Source organism: Lathyrus oleraceus, chromosome 6, assembly GCF_024323335.1.
Source record: "Lathyrus oleraceus cultivar Zhongwan6 chromosome 6, CAAS_Psat_ZW6_1.0, whole genome shotgun sequence".
Taxonomy (NCBI): Eukaryota; Viridiplantae; Streptophyta; class Magnoliopsida; order Fabales; family Fabaceae; genus Lathyrus; species Lathyrus oleraceus.
The window spans coordinates 171,154,486-171,171,571 of NC_066584.1; positions in this window are offsets into that span (position 1 = coordinate 171,154,486).

Below are 17,086 nucleotides of genomic sequence, written 5' to 3' on the forward strand. Positions count from 1 at the left end.
GAAGAACTTACCAGGTTATTAAAACAGGAGGAAAGGGTCATTCAACCGCATCAAGAGTCTGTTGAAGTGATTAATCTCGGCACCGAGGACGCCAAGAGAGAAATCAAGATAGGGGCTGCTTTGGAAGATAATGTGAAGAAGGGGATGATTGAATTGCTGCAAGAGCATGTTGACATCTTCGCCTGGTCTTATCAGGACATGCCCAGGCTTGACACAGATATCGTGGTACACTGTTTGCCTCTCAAAGAGGATTGTCCTCCGGTCAAGCAGAAGCTCAGAAGAGCAAGACCAGAGATGGCTGTCAAGATAAAGGAAGAAGTGCAAAAACAGTTGGATGCAGGGTTTCTAGCAGTCACAAATTATCCGCCATGGGTTGCAAATATCGTTCCAGTACCTAAGAAGGATGGAAAGGTACGGATGTGTGTTGACTACCAGGATCTGAACAGAGCTAGTCCTAAAGATGATTTCCCATTACCTCACATCGATGTTTTGGTGGATAACACAGCTCAGTTCTCGGTATTCTCCTTCATGGATGGCTTTTCTGGTTATAATCAAATTAAGATGGCACCAGAAGACATGGAGAAGACAACATTCATAACCCCATGGGGCACCTTCTGCTACAAGGTGATGTCGTTTGGTCTGAAAAATGTCGGAGCAACATATCAACGAGCGATGGTGACTCTGTTCCATGATATGATTCATCATGAAATCGAGGTTTATGTTGATGATATGATTGCCAAATATCAGACGGAAGAAGAACATTTGGTGAATTTGCAGAAATTGTTTGAGCGTTTGAGAAAATTCAAGCTGAGGCTTAATCCGAACAAGTGTACTTTCGGGGTGAGATCTGGAAAACTGCTGGGTTTTATTGTTAGCGGAAAAGGGATTGAGGTGGATCCTGACAAAGTAAAAGCGATACAGGAAATGCCTGAGCCAAGAACAGAGAAACAAGTCTGTGGTTTCTTAGGAAGGTTGAACTAAATTGCAAGGTTCATCTCTCACCAAACAGCCACGTGCGAGCCAATTTTCAAATTGTTGAGAAAAGATCAAGCCATCAGGTGGAATGATGATTGTCAAAGGGATTTCGAGAAGATAAAAGAGTTTTTGCAGAATCCTCCTATCCTTATGCCTCCGGTCCTAGGGAGACCGCTGATTATGTATTTGACAGTACTAGACAATTCCATGGGTTGTGTTCTCGGTCAACACGACGAGACAGGTAGGAAAGAGCATGCCATCTACTACCTGAGTAAGAAATTCACAGATTGCGAGTCGAGATACTCGATGCTTGAAAAGACATGTTGTGCACTTGCATGGGCTGCTAAGCGTTTGAGACAATACATGCTGTCTCACACAACCTTACTGATCTCCAAGATGGATCCAGTCAAGTATATATTTGAGAAGCCAGCTCTCACCGGAAGGGTTGCTCGTTGGCAAATGGTACTGACAGAGTACGATATCCAGTATACATCCCAGAAAGCCATCAAGGGGAGGATTCTGTCAGACTATCTTGCTCAACAGCCGGTTGAAGATTACGAGCCGATGAAGTTTGATTTTCCAGATGAAGACATCATGTTCCTCAAGATGAAAGACTGTGAAGAGCCAGTTGTTGAGGAGGGACCTGATCCAGACGAAAAGTGAACTTTGTTGTTTGATGGGGCTGTCAATGCCAGAGGAAGTGGAATTGGTGCTGTCATCACTACTCCAAAAGGTGCCCACATGCCTTTCACCGCTCGTCTGACTTTTGAGTGCACCAATAATGAAGCTGAGTATGAAGCTTGTATCTTGGGTATTGAGCAAGCCATTGATTTGAGAATCAAGACTCTGGACATCTTCGGAGATTCAGCTCTGGTGATCAATCAAGTGAATGGTGATTGGAACACTCTCCAGCCCAATCTGGTCCCTTACAGAGATTACACGAGAAGACTATTGACTTTCTTCACAACGGTAAAGCTGTATCACATACCTCGTGATGAGAACCAGATGGCAGATGCTCTTGCCACTCTATCCTCCATGATCAACGTGATTCGGTGGAACCACGCTCCCAGGATCAATGTGATGCGCCTCGACAGGGCCGCGTATGTGTTTGCTGCTGAACTGGTAGTTGACGACAAGCCCTGGTATCACGACATCAGGCGCTTTCTAAAGAATCAAGAGTACCCTGCAGGGGCATCCAACAATGATAGAAAGACTTTGAGAAGATTGGCAGGCAGTTTCTTCTTGAACAAAGACGATGTGTTGTATAAGAGGAACTTCGACATGGTTCTACTTAGATGTGTGGATAGACACGAAGTAGACATGTTAATGCAGGAAGTTCATGAAGGCTCCTTCGGTACTCATGCCGGCGGACATGCAATGGCTAAGAAATTGTTGAGAGCGGGTTATTACTGGATGACCATGGAATCTGATTGTTTCAAATATGCTCGGAAGTGTCATAAATGCCAGATTTATGCTGATAAGGTACATGTGCCGCCAAATCCTTTGAATGTGATGTCTTCACCGTGGCCTTTTGCTATGTGGGGCATCGATATGATTGGAAAGATTGAGCCGACCACCTCCAATGGGCATCACTTCATCCTTGTTGTCATCGACTATTTGACCAAGTGGGTCGAAGCAGCATCGTTTGCGAATGTCACCAGACATGTGGTTGCCCGTTTCATCAAGAAAGAAATCATTTGTCGCTATGGGATTCCCGAAAGAATCATTACTGATAATGGTTCTAATCTCAATAACAAAATGATGAAGGAGTTGTGCCAAACTTCAACATTCAGCATCACAATTCTTCCCCTTACCGCCCTAAGATGAACGGTGATGTTGAGGCGGCAAATAAGAACATAAAGAAGATTGTGCAGAAGATGGTCATTACGTACAGAGATTGGCATGAGATGCTACCCTTCGCCTTGCATGGGTACCGTACTTCAGTACGTACATCGATCGGGGAAATCACTTACTCCCTTGTGTATGGTATGGAAGCAGTCCTACCTGTTGAAGTGAGATTCCTTCTCTAAGAGTCCTGTTGGATGTCAAGTTAGACGAAGCTGAATGGGTTCGGACAAGGTTCAATGAGTTGAGTCTTATCGAAGAGAAGCAAATGGCAGCCATTTGTCATGGGCAGTTGTATCAGAGTCGGATGAAGAGAGCCTTTGATCAGAAAGTGCGTCCTCGATGCTTCCAGGTCGGAGATTTGGTGTTGAAAAGGATCCTTCCTCCTCAGACAGATCACAGGGGCAAGTGGACTCCTAACTATGATGGACCGTATATTGTCACCAAGGTTTTTGATGGTGGGGCCTTAATGCTTGCAACTATGGATGGTGAAAACTTCACTTCCCCTGTGAACTCAGACGCAGTTAAAAAATACTTCGCATAAAATAGACCCGCTGGACAGTAAAAAGAATAGTCCAGGCAAAAATGGGCATCCCGACGAACCAAGAAAATGAAAAGGTTCGGGCAAAAATTAGGGATTAAAAATGAAATGATCGTACACCCGGTAAGTTGAAAACCTGAAAAGGCAACTTAGGCGAAAATGGGTATCCCGATGGATTGAAAACTCGAAAAGGGCGATCCAGGCAAAAGTTAGGGATTAAACGAATGATTGCGTTCTGAGTAGTTCTGAATCTCATCTCGTGTCAATGACTGGAAACTTTTGAAGGATAAGAAACAGTCCAATCACTCTTTTCAGAAAGCTGATCATCTGGAGGATCTTGAAGACGAGCAAGTCATAGCAGAATTGGAACCCAATAGAAATCCATTTCACATTGCCATTAGATTAATTTTTGTTTTTATCTTTTGTGCGATTACCTCTTTCCAGGGATTGCTTCCTGATGTAAATGCCTATTCAGAGGCCATTCAATCATGTTATTCAGTATATCTCTGTTTTCATTTTCATTTTACTGTTTTGTTTGCAAAAATGACGTCCGAATTTTTGATAAACATGGCATCATGAAACATAAGAGCTTTACAGGTACATGCTTAATAAACATTTAAAATTGTTGTAAATGTTAAGTGCTTTAGATCGTCTATTCAGAACAGGTACCCTCGGGGCATTTCCTTAAGGTTCCCAGCCGATGATCGTGAATGTTTTCCCCCAACAGTCGAAGTTGGTATCTTATCCCTGCAGAGCTGATCAGAGCATTGGATTCTTCGATCCCCAGCAGGCTCTCACTGTTGTACCTCCCCCAAGCGGTTGTTTCAGAATATACACTCCCCAGCGGAGTTGACAGTGCCAGACTGTATCTTCCCAGCAGAAACAGTTGCTCCTTAGAGTTCGATGCCAGATCGATGATCTCGACGCTAGACCCATGATCTCTTTCCTTGAAGCAGAATCTCGGTACCGTATCGATGTTTGCTTCCCCTGCCGAGTCGTCTCTCTCACAGATTATGGTTGCCAGGACCACTATCGCTTTCCTTAGCAGCAAGCTTTCAGTGCCGTTCTCTACCCAGTCAGAGCCTCGGTATTTTGTTATTTGCCAGAACACCGTGTGGCGGATCATTTCCCCAGCAGATTCCTTTGCCTCGGCTTAGCATTCTACCCAGCATTTCGCATCCCTGCATGTAGAATCATATTGCATTGTATCCTCCCAAATCGCGTAGCATTTCCATTTTCATGGAGCATTACGCCATTGAAAAATTCAAACATACGCATGTAAGCATAAAACATTCTCGGTATCCCAAGTGATAAGCCAGAAGTTGTTTCCATTACTCAGACTGAAGATTGTTCATGACTTACCTTTATTATCCCCAGCAAGTGTCATTGGCCCATGTGCCGCCTCTATTATCTTTCCCTATTTCTGCCGATGCTGACAGGCATGAAGTTTCCGGTATTCAGACCGAAGTGGCATTCAGGCCAATTTTCCGATGTTCAGACCAAAGAAGTTTCCGACGTTCAGGTCGATGCAACTTGCGGCATTCAGGTCAGTTTCCGGTATTCAGACCGAAGTGGCATTCAGGCCAGTTTCCGGTATTCAGACCGAAGTGGCATTCAGGCCAATTTTCTGATGTTCAGATCGAAGAAGTTTCCGACATTCAGGTCGATGCAACTTATGGCATTCAGGCCAATTTCCGGTATTCAGACCAAAGTGGCGTTCAGGCCAGTTTTCCGATGTTCAGATCGAAGAAGTTTCCGACATTCAGGTCGATGCAACTTGTGGCATTCAGGCCAATTTCCGTATTCAGACCGAAGTGGCATTCAGGCCAGTTTCCGGTATTCAGACCGAAGTGGCATTCAGGCCAGTTTCCGGTATTCAGACCGAAGTGGCGTTCACGCCAGGTTTCCGATGTTCAGATCGAAGAAGTTTCCGACGTGTAGGTCGATGCAACTTGTGGCATTCAGGCCAATTTTCCGATATTCAGATCGAAGTGGCATTCAGGCCAATTTTCCGATATTCAGATCGAAGTGGCATTCAGGCCAGTTTTCCAATGTTCAGATCGAAGAAGTTTCCGACATTCAGGTCGACGCAACTTGCGGCATTCAGGCCAGCCTCTCGGTGTTCAGACCGATATTAATAATCTCATATCTTCCGATGTTCAGATCGAAGTCATTTCCAGTATTCAGACTGATGAGCTGTAATACCCCAAAATTTGCCCCCTCATGCATGCATTCATTTTTAGGTCATTTAACATTTCATATTGCATTTCATCATGTCAATCGGAATTAGATCCAAGAAACTTGAATATCATCCAAGACACTTTGTGGGTCCTATCTGGGTGATCAATCAACACAAGGGAATGGCTTGAGATACTTCCAACATGTTCAAATGGGGTCTATTCATCAGTCAAAACGTTAATCTTGAAGGAGCAAAAGTTTGTTCATGAACTGTCATGCTCGCTAGGCGAAGCCCACGCGTTTCGAAAAAAATAAATATATAAATAAATAAATAAATAAAATATAACATAAAAATCTTGGACTTGGACCTCTCTCTTTTGAGCCCACAAAGTCACAAAAATCAGGTTATAAATTTTAGACTTCCATCTCCCAAAAAACCCTGGGAAAAAGATAGTGCGAGAAGAGCTAACAGAGTTCAGAGCTACCTCCAGAGACTGAAAGGAACTCATCTGCAAAGAGCCAATTCCATCTCATATAAACCCTCAGATTGCTTTGCAAACCCAACCGGGCAATTCAATTTCATTCGATCTCTCCAATCATGTTTGCCCTATTTCCATTACTCTATGCTTTCAATTTGAATGCTCTGAATGTATGAGGTATTATCGTTAGGTTTTGCATGTGGGCACATGTTTTAGTATGTATGTCATGTCTTGATGTGTGGATCCTTGCCCCTGACTTTGAATTTTGATACCCTTTTGATTCATGTGTTTAACAAGAGGTTTAGGCCTCCTACACTTGGTTGCTTTTTGTGAACTCTTTTTGTGAATTTTAATGGCATGATTCATGTGGTTACATTTTGATTTAGGGCAACTCTTGATTGTGCCCCATCTTGTCACTCTAACCTGTTTGTTGACTTTTTTGTGAGGGCTCACATGACTCCTGAAAGGATAGCTTGCTTGGCATTCCACTTTATTTGTAGGATACCACCTGGAGGTTTATTCCGATTACCTGTGCTGACTTGCTTTCTTTGGTGGTGCCAGCTTGAGAGATCTCTGGGTTTCTTATGTCGTTAGTTGCTATTACTTCGGATCTTTATCCGTGTGGTACTTTTACATCTTTCCCGCATTTTACCGCTTTCTTAGCTGGAAGACCTCAATAGGAGGCAATGTTTTCTTTTGTGCCCAAAGACCTCCATGCAAAGGCAATTGACGGATAAAAGGGATTAGTAGTCAATCCCCCGTTATTCAGTGTGTCGTTCTTTATGCTCGCACTACGTGTCGATGCTTCAGAACAAAAGCCAAAGATCTTTTGTCCGGTCAGTCAGTGGAGAGGGTTCCACCTTTCTGAATCCCCATTTTTTGTCATGAGCTCACCCTGTCCAGGGTTAAGAGTTATAAGGTCTTATCCTCATTACCCTTTTGATCTGCTCACCCTGACGTTCAATGTCAGTGGTTAAGAGCCCATTTGATTACCTTTCCATGGCTTGTTTGTCGAGGTTGATATGACCCCTCTTGACTAAAGCCCTACATGAAGGTGAGAAAAACAAGAAAGGGGGGGGTTTGAATTGTTTGGAAAATAAACGCTTTTTCAAAAAGAAAATCACACAATGATTTTATACTGGTTCGCTTATAACACAAAGCTACTCCAGTCCACCCGGCCAAGGTGATTTCGCCTTCAACAAGGACTTAATTCACTAATCTTGAAAGATTGATTACAAACAACGTCTAAGAGAAAGATCTCTTAGTCCTCTCAAGTATACAGACTGCACAGAGTCACTTGAGGAAATACAACAAAGATAAAAACTTATGTAATCTAGAGTGCTTCTAAGATAAGCAAATATTACAACAGTAAGAACAAAGTGTTTCACGTTTTTAAGCAAAAGCTTTGTGAAGATTGAGAGAATAAAACGTTTTTATGTGTGTTGATGTTTCAGTATATGCTTGTTGTGTTGTTGTACTTGTATGTTCTGCTCACAATGTTGATTTGCAGTCCTTTATATATAGGAGTGAAGTAGTCGTTGAAACTGATGGTCAATAATATGAATTAATGCCATAACTTATATAGCTTCTTGCCAAGACAACTTTCTCTCTTTGAATGACTACTTTCCAAATATAGTTCCTTTTCATTTGAATTTGGAGTTAGCGTCTCTTTCTGTATTAGGAATTCCATTTCCAAGCCTTTATTTGAAGTTAACGTTACTCTTCCTTTATTTGGAAATCCATGATCAGTCTTCGTGTTTCTAGAGATCTTGGAATCTTGCTATCTAACTTCTGATGTTGATCTCTTTTGAGTTCTGATGGTTTCTTCAGATAGCGCTGAGAACTTCTGGAGTTTGACATACCGTTGTTCAGAGTCAGAACTTCTAGAGCGTACTTCTTGTTCAGATGCTTCTGATATTTTGCTGTTTTGCTCAGAGTTAGACTTTCTTGAACGTGTTTCTACTTCAGATGCTTCTGGTCTTCTGATAATTTGTATCTGATATGATTCTGTATCTGATGATTTCTTCCTTCTTTCCTTAGAACCCTGCACACTTAGAAACTTTTCGTTAGGGTGCCATTTTTGGTTTCATCCTTTGTTATCATCAAAATCATGGAATCTGTTGTAGAACAATTTTTGTTCTTACAATCTCCCCCTTTTTGATGATGACAAAACAAACTTAATTAGCAGATGAAACATAAACAATATCAGATCAGATAGACAAGAGTTCCCCCTGAGATAGGCTAGGGAGTTCAGAAGTTCTTACCAGAGCTTCCAAGCTATGAGGTTTCTTGATACCTTCTGCAATTTCTTAAGTCTAGAGTTAGATAAATTTATTTTTAAGAAAAATATGTTGCAGAGTGCTTAAGGTATTTAGACAGTATTTTCATCAGAGCTAATGACTTCTCCCCCTTTTTGTCAGAATCAAAAAGACATAGCAAAAAAAAAAAATTCAAGAGAAAAACATTGTGTTCAGATAAAAAGCAACAGAGGCAAAAGGAACAAGTAAACATCAGAAACAAAGAAAGCAAAGCAACAAAATCCTAAGTGCCTAAGGGTTGGGAGGCGGAGGCATTCTCCGAAGCAATTGAGCCAGCATGTTCTGAATGTTGTCGTTGACAGTGTCTTGTTTATCCATTCTAGCACGGAGTTCCTTTTAATCTTTCTTTAGTTCTTCCAGCGTCTGGAGAACCATAGGAACAACTGATGAGGACTCCCCCTGAGTCAGAGCCTGCTGTGCTTCAGCAGCAGCCTTTGCTTCAGCTTCAGCAGCAGCTTGTGCTTCAGCTTCGGCAGCAGCAGCAGCATCGGCCAGAGCTTTAACTTCAGCTTCCTTTACCCTTAGAATTTCAGCTTCCCTTGCTCTTTCTTCCTCCAGCCTTCTGGCTTCAGCTTCTCTTGCAAGTCTTTCCTGGAGTCTTGCCTCAGCATCTCTGATGTAGCCATTTCTGACTTGCTCAGAGATGTTCTTCAGCTTAAAAGCCTCAGAGGTCATCCAGCCAATGACTCTGTTCCAGTGTGTCCTTACAGAGTCAGAATCATCACTGACTTCAGAGTTAATGGTCAGAGACTTGACCTTTTGTACTGAAGCCCCTGCGACCAGCATTATGGCTTCCTCAAGGGTAGGTACGAAAAGGTTAGGTTCAGAGGTTTGAGGTGAAGAGGTTGGAGGGCTGAGATTTAATGTTAGAGGTTCAGGTTCAGCTTCAGGTTCAGGTTCAGGTTCAGCGGAGGTGTTTGGAGGGATGATATTAGAGGTGTGGAGGTCAGAGGGTTGAGTTTCAGAAGGTTGGTCTTCAGAAGGAATATTGGTTGTTTGTTCTGGGGGAGGTGAAGTTGCTTCAGATTGTGTTGGTTGTTGTGAAGCGAGGTTTTGAGCCTGAATTTGGGCTAAGGTTGGAGAGTTAGGGTCAGAGTATTCTTGGTCAGAGGAGAGGTCAAGGTATGGAGGTGATTCTGGGGCTGAAGATGATGAAGAGGAAGTGGTAGCATGAGCAAGATTAAAATTGGGTAGAGGTTGTGAGGTTCTGGTTGTAGAAGGTGGGGTTTCAGAGGATGTGTATATAGGTGGTGTTGGGAGAGGATTAGAAGAAGAAGCCATAAGAGGTTCAGAGGGAATAGAGGGAGCAGACGTACCAGTAGTTACTTGCAGAGGTGCTGGAGATCTGGTTTCAGAGGTTTCTCCTATCCTTGCTCTCTTTGCCTTTGAAGACTTATTCTTAGAGGGACCTCTTTTGAATCTGACAAAGTCTTCTTCTGAATCTAGACAATCGTCCAATCTGAAGTCAGATATGTCGACTCCTTCATCCTTCAGACGCTGCAGATAGTGGAGGATTGCATCTACGGGTTCATTCTTGAAGAACCTTGCAAGACCATGGGGCAGCTTCCTCTGATCTTTCAAGGCATCCCAGGAGGTGTCCATAGTGGGTCTGACTTGAATCTTCTTCAGAATTCCCATGCTTTTCAGATTTCTGGCGTTCAGAGGCTTTCCAGTATCTATCGCCAGATCTTCCATCAGTCTGTTCTTCTCCAGATGATCTACCAGCCCATTCTCAATGAAGACATCAGACAGAAGTCTTCCCAGAGGGATGTAGGATCTGGGTTTCATGTGGTTTCTGGTCTCCCTTACAGAGTCTCTGAGATATCTGAAGAGAAGTGCAGGAAGGCAGAGCTTCACACCCTTGTGAATGCAATACAGAATGCACTTTTGATCTGCATTGATGTAGTCAGAGGAGTTTGATGCTGGGCGATGATGAATGGTTCCCAGAATGATTTTGAGCCATACTCTGAGGTTCTGATGAAGTTCTTTGTTCTTTGAAGGATTTCCTTCAGTGTTGAGTTTGAAGATGGTTGGATTGATTTCTTCAGCAATGCGCCTTGACCTAGGGTTGATGTTGTAAATCCTTTTTCCTCCAGTTTTCTCCATGTTCAGTAAAGAAGCAATTGACTTTTCAGTAATCACTATCTTTACCCCCAATACGAAGGAGACGATGAAATGGTCATCAGCATCAGCAAATCTCCAGAATTCTTTGATGAGATTTGGGTAAACAGGGCCATAAAGCCTTTGGAAGTAGTTTTCCCACCCTTGTAGACGGAGTTCTTCAGTAAGATCTACTCCATTTCTCCTCATGTTGTCGAAGTCCACCAGTGTTTCACATAACACTTCCAGTCCCTCAAAGGGAGTTGCTAGGTTAATATGAGGTTGACGATCAAGAATATGGGGTTCCTTGTATACTGGAGTAATGGAAACGCCTGTAACCGTTGGAGTTGGAATGCTTGAACTTTGGGCAGTGGTGTTGGATTCCATTTGTTGAGAAAAGTTGAAAACTTGTTGTTGTTGAGCATCCATAGTTGATGAAGAAGAAGGTGAAGATGAAGTGTTTGCAAAAATGCTTCAGAGAGGGTTTGAGAGTGAGTGAGAGTGATAAGTGTGTGAAATGTGAGAAAAATGTTTAAATACCCTAAACGAAAACACATGCAAAATGACACACTATTCAGCGTTAGCACAAAGCACAAGTTAGCACGCTTGGGGGAAAAATGATTAAGGCTCATTAATGAATGTCTAATCCCAACAGTATGCACACTGCTCGAGGAGATCTCAATCGTCTGACCTTTGATTTTCTTCTGGACAGCTGTCTAGAAGTTCTAGGGTTAGATGCTAAGTGCTCCACGTGTTTTGATGTATCTGATCTTTAGGAATACCAAAGGATTGGTTCCTGGAGATTTCTAACTCAGATATCTTCTTAACTGGTAGAAGTATCAGAGTCAGAGGCAGAAACACATTTGTTTATGTCAGAGTCTCATTTTACATTTTCAGAGCCACACTTCATTCAGGGCAATTTTGAATGTTCAGATTTTCTAAGATAAAAAGAAATCTATCTTCAGCTAGAGGCTTAGTAAAGATATCTGCCCATTGATGATCTGTATCAATGAACTTCAATGTTACTATCCCTTTCTGAACATAGTCTCTGATAAAATGATGTTTTATTTCAATGTGTTTAGCTCTGGAATGTAGAATGGGATTCTTACTTAGACAAATGGCAGCAGTATTATCACAGAAGATAGGAATGTTACTCTCGAAGATTTGCAGATCTTCTAACTGATGCTTCATCCAGAGCATCTGAGTTGTGCACAGTGATGCTGAGATATATTCTGCTTCTGCAGTTGATAGAGCGATAGTTGACTGTCTTTTGCTAGCCCAGGATATCAGATTGTTTCCCAGAAGCTGGCAATTCCAGATGTGCTTTTTCGTTCTAGTCTATCTCCTGCATAATCTGCATCACAGTAACCCGAAAGTCTATACTCTGATGTTTTCTTATACATCAGGCCCAGGTTAGGAGTTCCTTTCAGATACTTGAGAATTCTCTTAACTGCTGTTAAATGAGATTCTCTAGGATCTGATTGGAATCTGGCACAGAGACAGACACTAAAGAGAATATCAGGACGAGTAGCAGTCAGATAGAGAAGAGAGCCTATCATACCTCGATAGAGCTTCTGACAAACCTTTGCGCTTACTTCTTCCTTTTCAAGAATGCATGTCGGATGCATGGGAGTTTTTGCAGAGTTGCAGTCAGCCATGTCAAATTTCTTCAGAACATCTTTAATATATTTGATTTGATGAACATATGTAACTTCTGAAGTTTGGTTAATTTGAATTCCCAGAAAGAACTTTAGTTCTTGCATTAAGCTCATTTCAAATTCTGCCTGCATTAACTCAGAGAATTCTTGACAAACAAAGGCGTTAACTGAACCAAAAATAATATCATCAACATATATCTGGCATATCATGAGATCATTGTTAAGGTTCTTATAGAAAAGTGTGGAGTCAACTTTCCCTCTGATAAAATTGTGTTCCAGAAGAAAATTGCTTAAACGTTCATACCAAGCTCTGGGAGCTTGTTTAAGTCCATATAATGATTTTTTAAGTTTAAAAACATGTTCTGGAAAATTTGGATTTTCAAAACCTGGAGGTTGGTTGACATACACTTCTTCTGATATATAACCATTAAGGAATGCACTCTTGACATCCATTTGATATAATTTAATAGAATGGTTAATAGCAAAAGATACAAGAAGACGAATAGATTCTAACCTTGCGGTTGGAGCAAAGGTTTCATTATAGTCAATACCTTCTTGTTGACTATAACCTTGAGCTACCAGTCGAGGTTTGTTTCTGACGACTTCTCCTTTCTCATTTAGCTTGTTTCTGAATACCCATCTGGTTCCAATAACGTGAGTGCCTTTGGGCTTTGGAACAAGATCCCAGACATCATTCTTTGTGAATTGATCTAATTCTTCTTGCATGGCTGAAACCCAGTCGTTATCTTGAAGTGCTTCATCACAGGACGTAGGCTCAATCAGAGACACTAGTCTCAGAGGAGTATCTTCAGAGGTCCTGAAGGTAGATCTGGTTCTGACAGGTTCGTCCTTGTTTCCCAGAATCAAATCTTCAGATACGCTGATACGACTTTTAACTTTCTTTGGGATTTCTGGGGATTTAATTTCTTCACAGTTCTGAGTGACAGTTGCTTCTGGAGTTTTATCAGATCCTGCAAGAGTGATTTCTAAATCTGCAAAATTTTCAACTAGCTTTGACTTTTCAGGGTCAAGCTTATCATCAAATCTGACATGAATTGATTCTTCCACAATTTTGGTTTCTGTGTTGTATACTCTGTAGCCTTTAGAGCGTTCTGAGTATCCTAACATAATACCTTTTTGTGCTTTGGAATCGAACTTGTTCAGATGTTCTTTAGTGTTTAAGATAAAGCAAGAACATCCAAAAGGATGAAAATATGAAATGTTTGGTTTTCTTCCTTTACACAGTTCATAGGGAGTCTTTTCCAGAATAGGTCTTATAGAGATTCTATTCTGAATGTAACACGCTGTATTTACAGCTTCTGCCCAAAAGTGCTTTGCCACATTAGTTTCATTGATCATGGTTCTGGCCATTTCTTGGAGTGTCCTATTCTTCCTCTCTACAACTCCATTTTGTTGTGGAGTTCTAGGACAGGAGAAATCATGGGATATTCCATTAGAGTCAAATAATTTCTCAAAATCTTTGTTTTCAAATTCCCCACCATGATCACTTCTGACTCTAATAATTTTAGAGTCAAATTCTTTTTGCACTTTGGAGCAGAAACTAGTGAATACAGAGTGAGACTCACTCTTGTGCTTTAGGAATTTCACCCATGTCCAGCGACTGTAATCATCAACAATGACTAGTCCATACTTCTTTCCATTGACTGATGCTGTTTTCACAGGACCAAATAAGTCAATGTGGAGAAGTTCCAGAGGCTTAGAGGTAGAAACAACATTTTTCTTTTTAAAGGATGTTTTTGAAAATTTTCCTTTCTGACATGCTTCACACAGAGCATCTGAAGAAAACTTCAGTTTAGGTAGGCCTCTGACTAACTCGAGTTTATTTAGCTGAGAAAGTTTCCTCATGCTAATGTGGCCCAAGCGTCTATGCCATACCCATTGCTCTTTATGAATAGAAATCAGACATTTAACATTTTGTTCTTTTAAATCAGAAAGATTAATTTTATAAATGTTGTTTTTCCTCTTGCCTGTGAAAAGGACAGAGCCATCATTCTGATTAATGGCTTTACATGTCTTTTGATTAAAGATTACATCATAACCGTTATCACTTAATTGACTTATGGATAACAAGTTATGCATTAATCCTTCTACGTAAAGGACATCAGATATAGAGGGAAGAGTACCATTACCAATAGTTCCGGAGCCTCTGATCCTTCCTTTCTGATCTCCTCCGAAGCCTACAAACCCAGCGTCTTTAAGTTCCAGACTTTGGAACATAGACTTTCTTCCCGTCATGTGTCGCGAGCATCCAGAGTCCAGGTACCATGACTGGTGTCTGAACTTTGCTGCATAGGATATCTGCAACATAAACAATCTTATCTTTCGGTACCCAGAATCTCTTGGGTCCTTTCTGATTAGTTTTCCCAGAGTTTCTTATAACTTTGGGTTTTCTAGCATTTTCAAATTTTTGTTCTTGTGTGTGTGTATAGTGATAAGAAAATGGAGATTTAAGTTGGTCACTAGTAGAAGTTTTATCTTCCTTAGGATCATACCCAATTCCCTTTTTATTGTTCTGACTAACTCCATAAATCATGGATGCCATAATACTCCTACCTATTCCATTCTTCAGAAATTCTTGAAAGGCTTCTTCGTATTCATAAATTAATTTATTTGAAGTTTGTGGTGCTTGAGACAACGCTTCTTCTAATTCTAAGCTTTTTCTTTTTGCTCCATCTCTTTCTAATGTTAAAGATCTGATTGTATCTTCCCGTGCTAGAATTGTCATCTCAAGCTTGCCACATTCTTCAAATTTTGCTTTAAGACAGCCTTTTATGTTTTTAAGCTTTTGTTTTAATTTCTGATATGAGCTAAGAGTTTCTGACAAGCATGATTCTAGATCAGGTCGAGAGAGTTCAGAAAATACCTCTTCAGATTCTTCATCTGAGCTGCTCCTGGATGTGATAGCCATAAGTGCCACGTTGGCTTGTTCATCAGAGTCAGATTCTGATGACCCAGATTCACTATCATCCCAGGTAGCCATTAATCCTTTCTTTGTCCTGAAGGTATTTTTCTTGAAGCTTTCTTTTCTAGGATTGTCTTTCTTTAGCTTGGGGCATTCATTCCTGTAGTGACCTGTTTCTTTACATTCATAACAAGTAATATCTTTGTTAGTTTTACCTTTTGAGGTTGATTCTGATCGATCCCCTCTGGGTCTTGGTCTTCTGAAGTTGTTGTTCCTCTTTTTCCAGAGTTGTTTAACTCTTCTGGTCAGGAGGGACAATTCTTCTTCATCATCAGAATCTTCTGGTTCAGATTCATCAGTATCTTCAGTTTCTGCCTGGAGAGCTTTGGTTCTGTCAGGTTTGCGTCTTTCATATCTGGACTTTAATGCTACGGACTTGTTTCTTTTCTGAGGCTCATCTTCCTCTAGTTCTATCTCATGGCTTCTGAGGGAACTGACAAGTTCTTCAAGACTGATATTGTTCAGATCTTTTGACAGCTTCAGAGCAGTAACCATGGGTCTCCATTTCTTTGGCAGACTTCTGACTATCTTTTTGACGTGGTCTGCAGTTGTGTATCCTTTGTCTAGAACCTTGAGACCTGCAATCAAAGTTTGGAATCTAAAGAACATTGCCTCTATGGCTTCATCATCTTCCATTTTGAAAGCTTCATATTTCTGGATAAGCGCCAGAGCCTTTGTCTCTTTGACCTGAGAGTTTCCTTCATTAGTCATCCTCAGAGAGTCAAGTATGTCTTTGGCTGTTTCTCTGTTGGTGATCTTTTCATACTCGTTGTAAGATATAGCATTGAGGAGTATGGTTCTGGCCTTGTGATGATTTTTGAAAACTCGCTTCTGATCATCTAACATCTTACTTCTGGGAACTTCAGCTCCATCCTCTGTGATAAGAGGTTTGTATCCATCTGCGACAATGTCCCAGAGATCAGCATCATAGCCTAGAAAGAAACTTTCAATTCTATCTTTCCAGTAATCGAATTTCTCTCCATCAAAGACAGAAGGCTTAGCATTGTAACTATCCTTTTCATTTGTGTGGGCCATAGTTTTTCTCGTTCTGGATCTCTCTACACTGTTAAGTGTTTGATTAGAAAATCAATAACAGAGCCGGAGCTCTGATACCAATTGAAGGTGAGAAAAACAAGAAAGGGGGGGTTTGAATTGTTTGGAAAATAAACGCTTTTTCAAAAAGAAAATCACACAATGATTTTATACTGGTTCGCTTATAACACAAAGCTACTCCAGTCCACCCGGCCAAGGTGATTTCGCCTTCAACAAGGACTTAATTCACTAATCTTAAAAGATTGATTACAAACAACGTCTAAGAGAAAGATCTCTTAGTCCTCTCAAGTATACAGACTGCACAGAGTCACTTGAGGAAATACAACAAAGATAAAAACTTATGTAATCTAGAGTGCTTCTAAGATAAGCAAATATTACAACAGTAAGAACAAAGTGTTTCACGTTTTTAAGCAAAAGCTTTGTGAAGATTGAGAGAATAAAACGTTTTTATGTGTGTTGATGTTTCAGTATATGCTTGTTGTGTTGTTGTACTTGTATGTTCTGCTCACAATGTTGATTTGCAGTCCTTTATATATAGGAGTGAAGTAGTCGTTGAAACTGATGGTCAATAATATGAATTAATGCCATAACTTATATAGCTTCTTGCCAAGACAACTTTCTCTCTTTGAATGACTACTTTCCAAATATAGTTCCTTTTCATTTGAATTTGGAGTTAACGTCTCTTTCTGTATTAGGAATTCCATTTCCAAGCCTTTATTTGAAGTTAACGTTACTCTTCCTTTATTTGGAAATCCATGATCAGTCTTCGTGTTTCTGGAGATCTTGGAATCTTGCTATCTAACTTCTGATGTTGATCTCTTTTGAGTTCTGATGGTTTCTTCAGATAGCGCTGAGAACTTCTGGAGTTTGACATACCGTTGTTCAGAGTCAGAACTTCTAGAGCGTACTTCTTGTTCAGATGCTTCTGATATTTTGTTGTTTTGCTCAGAGTTAGA